At 36.7% G+C, this 12,361-nt stretch overlaps 1 pseudogene; it reads left to right on the top strand.

The window, feature by feature from the left end:
• Nucleotides 1-39: 39 nt before the first annotated feature.
• Nucleotides 40-789, top strand: LOC146884150 (secreted RxLR effector protein 161 pseudogene; annotated as a pseudogene).
• The last annotated feature ends 11,572 nt before the right edge of the window (nucleotides 790-12,361 follow it).

Below are 12,361 nucleotides of genomic sequence, written 5' to 3'. Positions count from 1 at the left end.
CGAAAGAAATATTTTAAAGCCCTATTGAAGAAGTTCAAGATGTATGATTGTAAACATGTCGCTACTCCATTGGTGGTAAACGAGAAGCTACAAAAAGATGATGGAGCACAAGAAGCATATGCATCACACTACAGGAGTTTGATTGGAAGTCTCTTATATCTCACAGCCATAAGACTAGACATTATGTATGCTACAAGTCTTCTATCAAGATTCATGCAAAAGCTAAGTCAGATTCATTATGGAGTAGGGAAAAGAATTTTAAGATATCTACAAGGTACAAAGGAGTTTGGAATATGGTACAAAACCATGACTAACTCAAGGATCATTGGCTACACCGATAGTGATTGGGCAGGATCAGTAGATGACATGAAGGGCACCTCAGGCTATGCTTTCTCGCTTGGATCAGGAATATTTTATTGGGCATCAAAGAAGCAAGCAATCGTGGCACAATCAACAGTTGAAGCAAAATACGTGGTTGTTGCTGAAGCAACAAGTCAAGCTATATGGCTTCGAAAGATATTCAAAGATACGGGAGAAAAACAAAGTGGACCTACTATAATCACCTATGATAATAAATCAGCTATCGCAATGACGAAGAACCCAGTACATCATAGTAGAACAAAACACATAACAATTAAATATCATTTCATTAGAGAAGTAGAGACAAATATGGAGATCCAACTCGATTACTGCACGACAGAAGATCAAATTGCAGATATAAGATCTGAACTACTACGAGCTATACTTGGAGTTACTGAATTTGCATCAAGGAGGAGTATTAAAGTATAATGCAAATTCTAGAACAATTTAGAAAAATCTAAGATAGAATTATTGAAATGTAATGAAACTTCTAGAGTATTGGAGAAAAGCTTAGGATAGGAAGAAAAGTCAAGAACATTCTAATATGCAAAAAAATCTAGAACTATTTGCTCAAGTTCTAGCTAGAAGTTTCTAGAATAATCTATGGGTCTATAAATACCCCATGTATCCTACCATTTGGAACATCAAGAACAACTAACACAACATCCAATACAACTACTCTCAACTACAAAATGCACTTCTCTGACTACTACTTTTACACTTTATTATCTACACATTTTCTCTATCCCTTCAACTAACAACCTAAAAATACTATCAGATGACAACTTTCCAAAAATATTTGATTTTGGCTTAGCCAAATTAAAAGGAGAAAGCCTTAACGCCATACCATTATAGCATTCAGCGCTCTAGGTGGAATCATTGAAATGGCAACGGTAATCATTACCAAATCCACAACGATCCTTGCAGACAAGAGGAAGCCATGAAAGTTGAAATCCATAAACCAACGCTATGTGCATCAATGTATAAGAATATCTATTTTGTGTCCAAATCCCACCAAGATGTGGGAGCAACCAGCTTTACATCGCAACAAACTTCTAAGTCCTTTGTTAATAGGTCACCGACCATAGCGTATGTGTAACCTTTGGAGTCCCAATTCAGGCATTCACCAGTATCCACGTACTTTCGGTTCCCATTCACTCCATGGCTACAATTCAAAAACACTATATACTCGTAAAGAAACTGCTTATAATCCTCGTAAGCAAGTAGGTATCCGTTCCAATCGAAGGGTTTGGTGTGAGAATAAGTAAAATTGGATTCAGACAAAGAGTAGCGAGGAAGGGAGGAGCAGTTTGTTATGAGAGATATGAAATATATGAGAGATATATGTGATATGTTATACGAAGGAACATATTTTTGTATTTTGATGATATATCCGATATATAGAGCAAAATATAACAAATATCAAGTATAAAATATTTAAAATATCTCACTCCTAATTTAAAATAATAACAAATTTTTAAAACTGAAATATTTTCTAAAAAGTAATTTAAATAAAAAAAGATATTAAGTAATATTCTCACCATTCCTCCTTGCTTAATATCTGTTTATTTAAATTTTATATCTTCGGATTTGATTCTCCATCTTTTGATGCTTGATTTTCTCCTCTTCCATGGCACCATTCCTCCTCTGATTTATTCTCCAAAATCTGAATATCTTCTTGAGAATCTCTAGATTTGCATACCTTTTCCACATATCCCAATTGACCACATTTGTGGCATTTGACATTTGGCCTCCACCAACACCAGTTGGGTTGATGACCTTTTCTCTTGCAATGGGGACAAGATGGAAAAACCTGTGTGTTGTTGTATTTGCTCCTTCTATTTTTCTTGACTATGAGAGCATTCTCTTTAGTGTAATTTAAATTACCTTCAACTGCCTCATGATCTTCTCTCATCAATCTTCGTTGTTCTTGTGCTTGCAAGGCATGTATCACCTTTGTAATGATAATTGTAGACAAATCTTTTGTGTTTTCTAAGAAAACAATAGATGCCTCATATCTTTCTAGCACTATCACCAGAATTTTTTCAATGAGTCTGGAATCTGAAAACTCATTTCCCAACAATTTTATCTTGTTGGCAATACCCAACAATTTGTTTGAGTATTCTTTAATCGTCTCAAACTCTTTCATTCTTTGCATCTCAAACTCCCTTATCAAGTTCAAAACTTTCATGCCTTGAATCTTCTCGTTCCCTTCATATTCTGCTTTCAAGTATTCCCAAATTTCTTTAGGAGACTTTAGAGTCATGATCCTAGTCATAATCATTTGTGAAACATTAAATACAATCAATCAACAAATGAAAGTCCTTTTTTTATTGGAAATTAAAGTAGAGGTGTTTTGGCAACATTAAATATAATAGTTTCCTTTAAAAACTGTTTAACTTCTTAAACAGTGTAAGTAAAGCACTATTAAGGTTCCATTAGTCTCTCTATCTTCTCACACTCATTTTCAACAAATTTACTTAATAATTTTTCTCTTCTAGAACCCCTCAGGATTCCACCTGGCAAAGATACAAAGCACTAAAGTTTAATATCAGAAATGGTATAAATATACACCATGGTAATTGAATCAAGATTCAAAACATTGATTGGAAAGCCTATTTTTCGAACTATTGATCAAATTGTATCATGAATCTAAAGTTCATTACCAATAATAAGAACATTAAAATCATATACACAACTAACATTGAGTATGGAAGCAGAAATTCATGATTAATAATAGAAAGACACATCAAGGAACAATTTAACATGAAGAAACATATCAAAGTCAATACATAACCCCTCCCAGTTAGATCATAGGACACATCAAGTCACGATTCAGATTCAGCACCATATTTCCTTCAATATTTGAGGGTGTATTGATCAAGTTGAGGGCCAATTATTCGGATGAATTATCAAAAAGCAGAGGTAGTTACGTCCTTCAGAGCACCAACTCTGTAGAATCGAGATCAAAATATCAGCGAGTTCGAGAAGATTGATAATGAAGAAATGGTGAATGATAAAAGGAAGTAGTTAGTTAACATGGTTTAATGAGTAAATGTTTCAGAGAGCATATGCACACATGATATATTGAGATAACAATGGCACACATTCACATCTCAGTAAAATTCATATTTCAATTTCATTATTGGATGCACCTAGTGTCACTTTGAACAATTAAAAAAATTGTTGCCAATTTCATCGATACATATTAACATGTAATAGAAACCAATAACATTTTAATCCATAAAGACATGTAAAGACACCTTCACAAATGACAACCAGGCATTAAAACGATTTCAGTAACCCATTTAAAGAAGAAAAAAAACACCTTTGTGTTCAAGATTCATCACACCCAGTCAAATGTAGGAAGTATTGTGTATTTACAAAGGAATTGCAATTCATCATACCTAGTACCACAAGGCGCTCTTCCAAATCCTCTTGGTACCTTTCCTTCTTGTTCTTCTTACTTACAAGAATATATGCATCAAAACAAACTACTTTTGTTGAATAATGTATTTACAACAAGTCTACAAAATTTGAAGATGTCGAAAGCAAAAGGCAAGTTCAAAACACATTATCCAACAAATCATCAAACTCATGTATAATTCGAAAGAAACTTGACATACCTAGGTTCAAGATTTCAACTCGCCAAAAATTCATTCCCTCCACCTAAAACTCTTAATCACCAAGAACTAGTTGGGAACCCTAAACCATAAAATTAATTAGCAAATAGGGCTTTAATCAACAATGTAGCAAATGGGGCTTCAATCACTTACTTGGATGCTTCAAAAATGGACCTGATGCGAACAAAAACCCATCGCCTAGCAAAGTCCAGGTTTTGCTAATTAACATGCTCCCAGTCGTGCCTCTTAACCATCTCCCCGTCGTAGAGAAGGGAGTCATTGTTCGAAGTGAAAAGGGCAACGCTGCGCTCTTCTTCGAATTTGGAGTTGTTCACACGGAAAGGGGTTGTCACTCAAGCTCACAGAGAAAGTCAATGCTTGCTCAAGCCTTGTCGCTCCTGCAGAACCTCGTCGCTCAAGCTACTATTCATTCGCATTCGCACTCGTTCTGTCTCAAACTCGTGTTCGGGAAGAAAGGGGAACTCGAACTTGTAGGAAAGAAAAAGTGAACTCTTCAAATTTTCCCACCTAATATTAATATAAGTAAACCTAAGAAAGAAATGTTTTTTAATATTGTATAACCTTTGCGTTCACCATCTAACGTCGTTAATTTCATTTTTATGCATCAGTCATCCAACGCAAACGATTTTATCTCTTATTCGTCGGCTAAACTGACGCCACACTAAAATTACAAATAAAAGCATTTTATTAAAGTTGGCTAGTATGTTTTTGAATTATTTTTTTTTATTATAGTCGAATTTGCGTAGGTCAAATTGACGCCTTTGCGTCCTGAACTAATCCAATGCATTTTTTGGAAGCTAAAACTAAAACATTCTTGTAGTGAGAAAACAATAACAACCCATCTCCTTTAGAGGAGAAACTAATATTCTCTCTTAGAGGAGAAACTAATATTCTCTCTTGGAGGAGAAACGAATATTCTCTCTTAGAGGAGAAACTAATATTCCATTAATTCTTCTCTCAAGCAAATAAAGCAAAAGGAATAGAAAGGGAGAGACATTTGGGATGATTTCCTACCAGGCTCCTTTTATAGCATTCAAAGTAAGCTCCAAAGTAAGTTTCGATCGATGTGGGACTTCTTTTCTCACAATCTCCCACTTGAAGATTTTGATGAAATTAATCAAATCTTCACACCATGCTTTATTCTCTGCCTTCATGTTGCTTATTCTTCTAATAGATTTCAGTAGGATCGAATCCACGTAGACTTCATTGACTCATAATTCTAATCCTCTGAAACACAATGCAACACCTGAGGTTCCTTCTAAGGACCTCTTGTCAATACTTCACTGCTCTCCACCAAACCTGGTATAACGTACTAACCACTCCCACTATTTGTGTAATGTCTGGTCTTGTACACATCATAACATTCATAAGGTTGTCCACCACCGATGCATGGTACTCGAGACTTCTCCATCCTTTCCGCTTCACTGCTAGGACTCATACGCGAGGAACAACTGATAGGAAATGGGGTAGAGATTGGCTTGCAATTTTCCATGTTGAAGCGCTGCAAGATTATCAGTAAGTATTTCTTTTGAGAAAGCCAAACATTCCTAATTTTTTTGTCTCGGTGAATTTGCATCCCTGAAATCCTTGTTTGCTGGTTCCAAGTCCTTCTTCTCATACTTCCTAGCCAATTGTGCCTTAAATTCCTAGATTTGAACTTTGTTGGGGCCTACCTCCAACATGTCATCCACATACAACATCAATGGTCTAAACACCCATTATGTTGTAACCGAGGCTTATGAAGGAATCAAATCTCTTGTACGAACACCTAAGCGCTCTTTTTAAAAACCGTATTGAGATTTGTTCAACCATGCAAACCAAGTTTTCTTGTTCTGTAACACCTTTTGGTTGGAGTATCATTTCATTTCTGCTTAACAATAACCTTATGGGTAGTGGGACCCATAGGTGGTACCCCTTCACATTGTTAGCATAGCCCAAGCACTTACTTTCCCTTAGTTTCAAGCTCTACCCGTGCTTTGGATTCCTTGAACTGGTAACAACACATTTGACTTCCTCTTGATGTAGTACACCCATAATCTCTTGGAGTAAACTTTGATTCTCCTAGTGATAACTCTGGTGATTCCCTTACATCAGAATGAACCAAGTCTTCTTGTGTTTTACTTTTTTCTGGTAGTCAAACTAGCAATCTGCAATCTATGACTTTGTTTTTTGGCGTACCCCACAGTGCTTCCACATAGGTAAAACAACCTTCTTGTGCCCGAGTAAGAGATTACGTTCCGCCTGGATTTGCAAACTTCACTCTGACTTATAGCTAAGTTTACGATGTCACGTCAACATCGCTTTTTCTTGACTCATCGATGCAACCATTGCATTAGCTTCTTGCAACGTTTCTCCTAAAAGTACATACACATCTGCCATGATCTCTGAGCTATCATGACTTACCAGATCTCTCCTCTTCTTCACAAAATATCTTCGTCCTTCGAGGTACTTGTTGTACAACCTTGTGAGGTTGATGCCTCAAAGTTATTTCCTTCATTCTTCAAATGCCAACAATCTTTCTTCACATGCCCTCTTTTGCCACAATGGTAGCATTTGAGATGCTCCTTACTTTGAAATCTATCATGAAACTGACTCCCACTAGATCCACGTTTTGTTGATATACCTCTCGTCATCACCAAAGCTTGTGTTTGCCTTGCACTTTCCACCATATCCTCTTTGTTCTTTTCCCTAGATTCTTCGTCAAGAATAGCTCCGACAACATCCTCAAAGTGTAGGAGGTCAGCAACGTTGTAATTTGTAATGTTGATGACAAGTTGACCATATGAATCAGGTAAACTCTATAGTAGAAGCTCCGCACGTTCATTTTCAATTATGTTGAAATTTGTCGCTGAAAGTTGGGCAAACAATGTATTTAGATTGTTGATGTGATCAGTCACCGATGTAGACTCACTCATTCAAAGAGTATAGAGTTTTCTCTTCAAGAATATTCTTGTGTGAAGTAACTTAACCTTGTACAAGCTTGAGAGAGTATCCCAAGGCTTGAGAGAGTATCCCAAATCTCTTTCGCCGTAGTCTTCTCCGCCATGCTGGATAAAACCGCATCTGCCAATGCTAAGTGCAAATTTGCTATAACATCGTTATCTATTTCCTTCCATTTTTGATTTGTAATGCTCGCAGGTCTTTCTTCAACTGCCGTTAGACAATTGTCCTTTCTCAAAATTACCTTCATCTTCAGTTTCCACAATGAGAAATTTTTCCCATTGAACCTCTCTATCTCGTATATTGTTGTCATAGCTTTAAAACTGACTTATGCACTGCTCACTATGAATAGTACTGTCTACTAGAACAATGGAGGTAGACCGTGAACCAGTTCACTAGGTAATTCTGAACCAACAAATCTGATACCACTGTTGGGTATCATAGTACTAGCACAAGTACTCACAACTAAAATAAAAAATGAAAATAAAGGAACAAAAAATAGATAATATATTCAAGGAAAGGAAAAATTACATATCATTCTCTCTAATCCCAAGGAGAAAACAATGACAACCCTCTCTTGGAAATAGGGAAAACTAATACAAGGAGAACCTCTTAGGAGAAACTAAACATTCTCTCTTAGAGGAGAAACTGACATTCTCTCTTAATTATTCTCTCAAGCCAATAAAGCAAAAGGAATAGAAAGGAAGAGACTTTTGGGATGATTTCCTAAGAAAACCCCAGTCTCCTATTATAATATTAAAAGTAAGTCCTAAAGTAAGTTTCGATCGATGTGGGACTTCTTTTCTCACAGTTTGTTGGTTGAAGTCCAGGATCCGCCACACGGATTGTGAAATTATTGTAGTTAATGGCCTCCACATTAAATCTTCAAGATAACAAAGATAAGAGCGTTATATTGTTTCCACAAGATAGGTCATACCTGCTTAGTCTGCACAATTTTGGATCTCCTTTCAATCGGACTGGATAAGAGGCTGGGCAACCATCTTGTCCAACAATTTGGTGGAGTAGAAATAGAGTTGTCAAAATGGATAACCTGGCCCGACCGGCTCAACCCACCACGGGTTGATGATTTAGTGAGCCAACCCAACCCGGCTCACTTTTTAGCGAGCCAAAAAAATTTGAACCCGGCCCGGCCCACCACGGGTTGGCGGGTTAAACAGGTTGGCTCACGAGTTCACTTAATTAAAAAAAATACAATCTTTTATTCTTTTTTCAGTCAAAACTAAATTATAATTCTAATTAAAATCTAAATAAACTTTAATATAATCCAAATACAAACCAAAATAAAAAAAATACAAATTGTTTATGTGTTGGCTAAAAAAAAACCTAACATGACCCAAATGTAAAGCCCAACTTAATAAGAAACTCTTGTGTACCATTTTATCTGCAGGTTGGTGAGCCAACCCGGCTCACCACAGGTTCAACCCGGATGAGTCGGGTTCTAGATGAGCCAGGTCAAAAATCAACCCATATTAAAATTTGTAAAAGAATTTCAACCCAACCCGACCCGAACCTGTGGTGAGCCAGATTAACTCGCAGATTCCAACCTATTTTGACAGCTAAGCAGAAATACCAACACTGTCAACGTTCTCTCTCTCCACATCATCATGCCTAATCTCTTGTTAGTGCTGTCCACAGAATCCAGGCTCATATTTAAAGCTAAATTTAAGGCCGTTCACCAGTGTAAAAAACACGTTTTAAGAATGTAAATTTAATTCCATTTATGAAAAAGCAAACTAAAAGCTAGTTATTGAAGTTTGACTAACATACTTAAGTAAATATATTTTTATATATGTTATCTTTTTTAAAATGTTATCTTTTTAATAGATTTAAATTAGTTTTCTTTTTAAATCTTGTAATTGTTTTTTAACCTACCGAAAAATTTGATACATTTATGCCAAACCCTTGAACCTTTTTCACTTCCAACAATATACTGAAAATTTAAGTTTCTTATTGAAATAGACTCAAAATTTAAGTCTGCTGAATTTAAATAAGTAGTAAAACAGACATAAAAAAAATCCAAAATAACATAATTAAGAAACTTGTTTTGTGGTAGTGATTTGAGGTAACCCGGTCCAGGAAGAGACATAAAGTCTATTTAATTAGAGTTAAATGGTAGAAACTCATAAGTTAACTATTAGTGTTTGGCATACATGTCAATAAAACTAATGTTTTTAAGGACAAAATTTAAGTTTATGTAACTATAATTTTCAATTAACAAAATAATTTTTATTAAAAAATTTAGTACTTTTATTTATTTTTTAAAAATTAAATATATATTTTTTTTGGACAAGTAATTTTATTTAAAATAATTAATTAATCAAATTTATATTTATTTGCTTTTAGATCAGGTTTCTTTTTTTATAATTTTTATTATGTATAATTTTTACGTAAAAATATGTAATAAAACATTGGTTAACGTCGAATGTTTTTCTCTTTTAAATTGAATTACATACGAATAAAAGAAAACCCTGATAAATAGTGGAAGTAATGTAATAATGTATTACAAACTTCGATAATGATATACAAATATCCTATTTGTTCACCTTTATTTGATAAATATTGTTTACACTATAAATTATGCAAAGCATTAAAACTACATTGTTTATAGATGTCAACAGAGTGGATAGAGTGGATAGAGTACAAGTAGTAACTTTTTCGTACACTACTTGTTAGATAAATATTTATCCCGTACTCGTATGTATATTCGTCGGGGTGTTATGTGGGTATCCGCCTATTTTTTTCATATTCGTGGGTAAATATTTAATCATAAAATTCAAATAAAATAAAAAAATACATCAAATTTATAAATTTTAAATAAAGTTCAAATAAACTCAAATTCTTACAAGTCCAAATAATTATAAAAGTAAATACAAGATGACGTTCAACACAATGGAAATTCTTTAATTAGTGTTTTGATTAACAAGTCTACTTTCTCAGATTGATTCCTGAAAAATAAACAAAATAAACAAATAATAAACCTCAATTGCCATGTGCCCAATATTCTTATTTTGATTCCATCATTTGATAACAAGTATACCATAAACATCACTGTCTATATAGGGTTTGATGTATATGTCAAATTTCAAAGAAAGAAAAGAAAAGAATGTCAAGGGGTGTACTTGGAAGAAAACAATGTATCAATACTTGAAGGTGGGAGAATGAAGACAAAAGACTTAGAAAAAATTTTGTCAGAATATTTTTTACTAATATATATATATATATATATATATATATATATATATATATATATATGAGGGTATTTTTGTGAATTAAAGTTTAGTGGGTACGAGTATCCACGGGTATAGATAATATGATACTCGTACCCACTCCGTTAACATGCGGGTATCAAAAATACCCGTACCCACGGGTAGCGGGTATCCATTTTTAATATTCATTTTCTACCCGTTACAAATTTTATCTGCTGATACCCGCGATACGAATTTTTTTCACATCCCTAATTGTTGACGACCCACTTATATTACGAGTAATGATATGTGTCCATTAAACAATTTTCTCTTATTGTAACTTTCATCATAATTTCCACAAAAACCTCTTCTTTTATATATACTAGTGCAGTAAGGGCTTTCTGCCTCGGTTATTTTTCACATTTTGCCTCGGGTCTGGAATCGAGGCATATTGGAGCGAGGCCAAAAGGTACACATTTTGGCCTCAGTTGTTTTGAAACCGGTGCCATATACACCGTTTTCTGCCTCGGGTCAGTTACGACCGAGGCCATAAGTGATAAATATTTTCTTACGTTCCAGTCCCATACCCACCACAGGATTTCTATCGCACAGCTTCTGCACCAGAATCATCAATGTCCCCTAACCGCGACGACACCAGCGCCAGCACCAGTGCGGCCAAAGACGACGCTGTTTCAAAGAAAAAGGTCGAGAACGAAGATCTGGTAAGTTCAAAAGCTGTGCATCAAAATTTCACTACTTCCTCAACTCTAATGCCTGTTAGGCTATTTCTTGAGAGTTAGAAATTAAAATCGATTATTTCTGTCGCAATTTGTGCAGTCCGATGAGGATTTGGCGTTGAAGCAGCAGCTAGACCTTTACGTTGAGAGGGTTCAAGATGCTGACGCAGGATTGCAGAAGGTTGTGGCGGTAGAGGAGGAGGCGGAGTACTCGGAGGCGATGGCGACGGTGCTGCGGAGGTCGCGGAGGAGGAGGGAGAGGTCAAGGGCGAAGGCGATGCGATCGTGGTTGTTGCTGGAGATGCGGTTGACGCCGTTGTCGGTGACGAAAGAAAGCGAGAGAGAGAGAGAGAGAGACCGCGCGAGAGAGAGCAACAAAGAGAGGAACCCTATGGAGGCGCTGGCACGGGGAGGAAGAAGGGTTCAGGAATTTCAAACCCTAAATAAACCCTATGGCTTCGGTTGTTAGAGGAACCGAAGCCATTAACCCCCTTTTGGCACCAGGTCTCCTTGGACCGAGGCCTATACCTTGATTTCCAGCCACTTTTTGGCTTCGGGTCCTACTGGACCGTGGCCTATACCCCTCTTTGGCACCAGTTTTGAGCGAACCGGGGCCTGTACCCCTCTTTGGCTCCGGGTATTTAGAGAACCGAGGCCTAAAACTTGGCTCTAATTGCAAACATGCCACCGCGCCATTATATGCTTCGGTTCCTGGCCAACCGAGGCATATAAGGCGAGGTAAAATGGGAATTCTGCACTAGTGATACTTATATGTGTAAGGCCCATTAAAGTTGCCCTATTACTTTCTGCCCTAAAGTAAAGGGCTGCCCCTTGTGAGTGGGCCTAGGGCTGGCCCAATTGATAAAACCTATTCCAGTTTCATTCATTCGTAGATTTGCAGTCGTCCCCCTCTACTATACCACTAGAGCTCTGCTAGGGTTTGCTTTCCGTCTCGAACCAGTCCGCTCAAAGCTCAAGTAGTGCTTTCTGCTCCATGTAAGTAATTCTAAACCTATTGTATTTACTCCCTAAAGCTTTATCTTCGTATTCCACCATTTAGGGTTCGAAAATAATCTTGTTTTTCCTACTGTTCCGCCAGTTTACAAGTACATCGCTCGAGCTTCTGTGCTCCGTGGTCCCGTGTTGAAACCTCGTGTAACCCTTTCTAGGTACGGAAAGTTAGGGTTTCTGCAAAATAGTTGTTATCATGATTGTTTGGGTATGATTCGCTTGATTTATGATTCTGGATGTTTCCCTGAGTTTATGAAATGTATATTGCATTTGTTTGGAGCTGGTTTGGGTCTGTTATGCGAGTGAACAGTGAGCGGGGACTGATAATCTCGCCCAGGCGAGATGAGCGGGGGCCCGCCCAAGCATTCTCGCGCGAGGGGTCGCCCAAGCGACCAGCTCATTTTGAGTGAGCGAGCTTCTCGCCCAGGCGAGGAGGGTCTCGCCTAAGCGAGACTGTGCAGAT

Source organism: Vigna unguiculata, chromosome 8, assembly GCF_037176805.1.
Source record: "Vigna unguiculata cultivar grain cowpea cultivar isolate G323 ecotype 2 chromosome 8, ASM3717680v1, whole genome shotgun sequence".
Lineage (NCBI taxonomy): Eukaryota > Viridiplantae > Streptophyta > Magnoliopsida > Fabales > Fabaceae > Vigna > Vigna unguiculata.
Note: the sequence above shows the minus strand (reverse complement) of the source record. Positions and strands in the feature narration are given on the sequence as shown.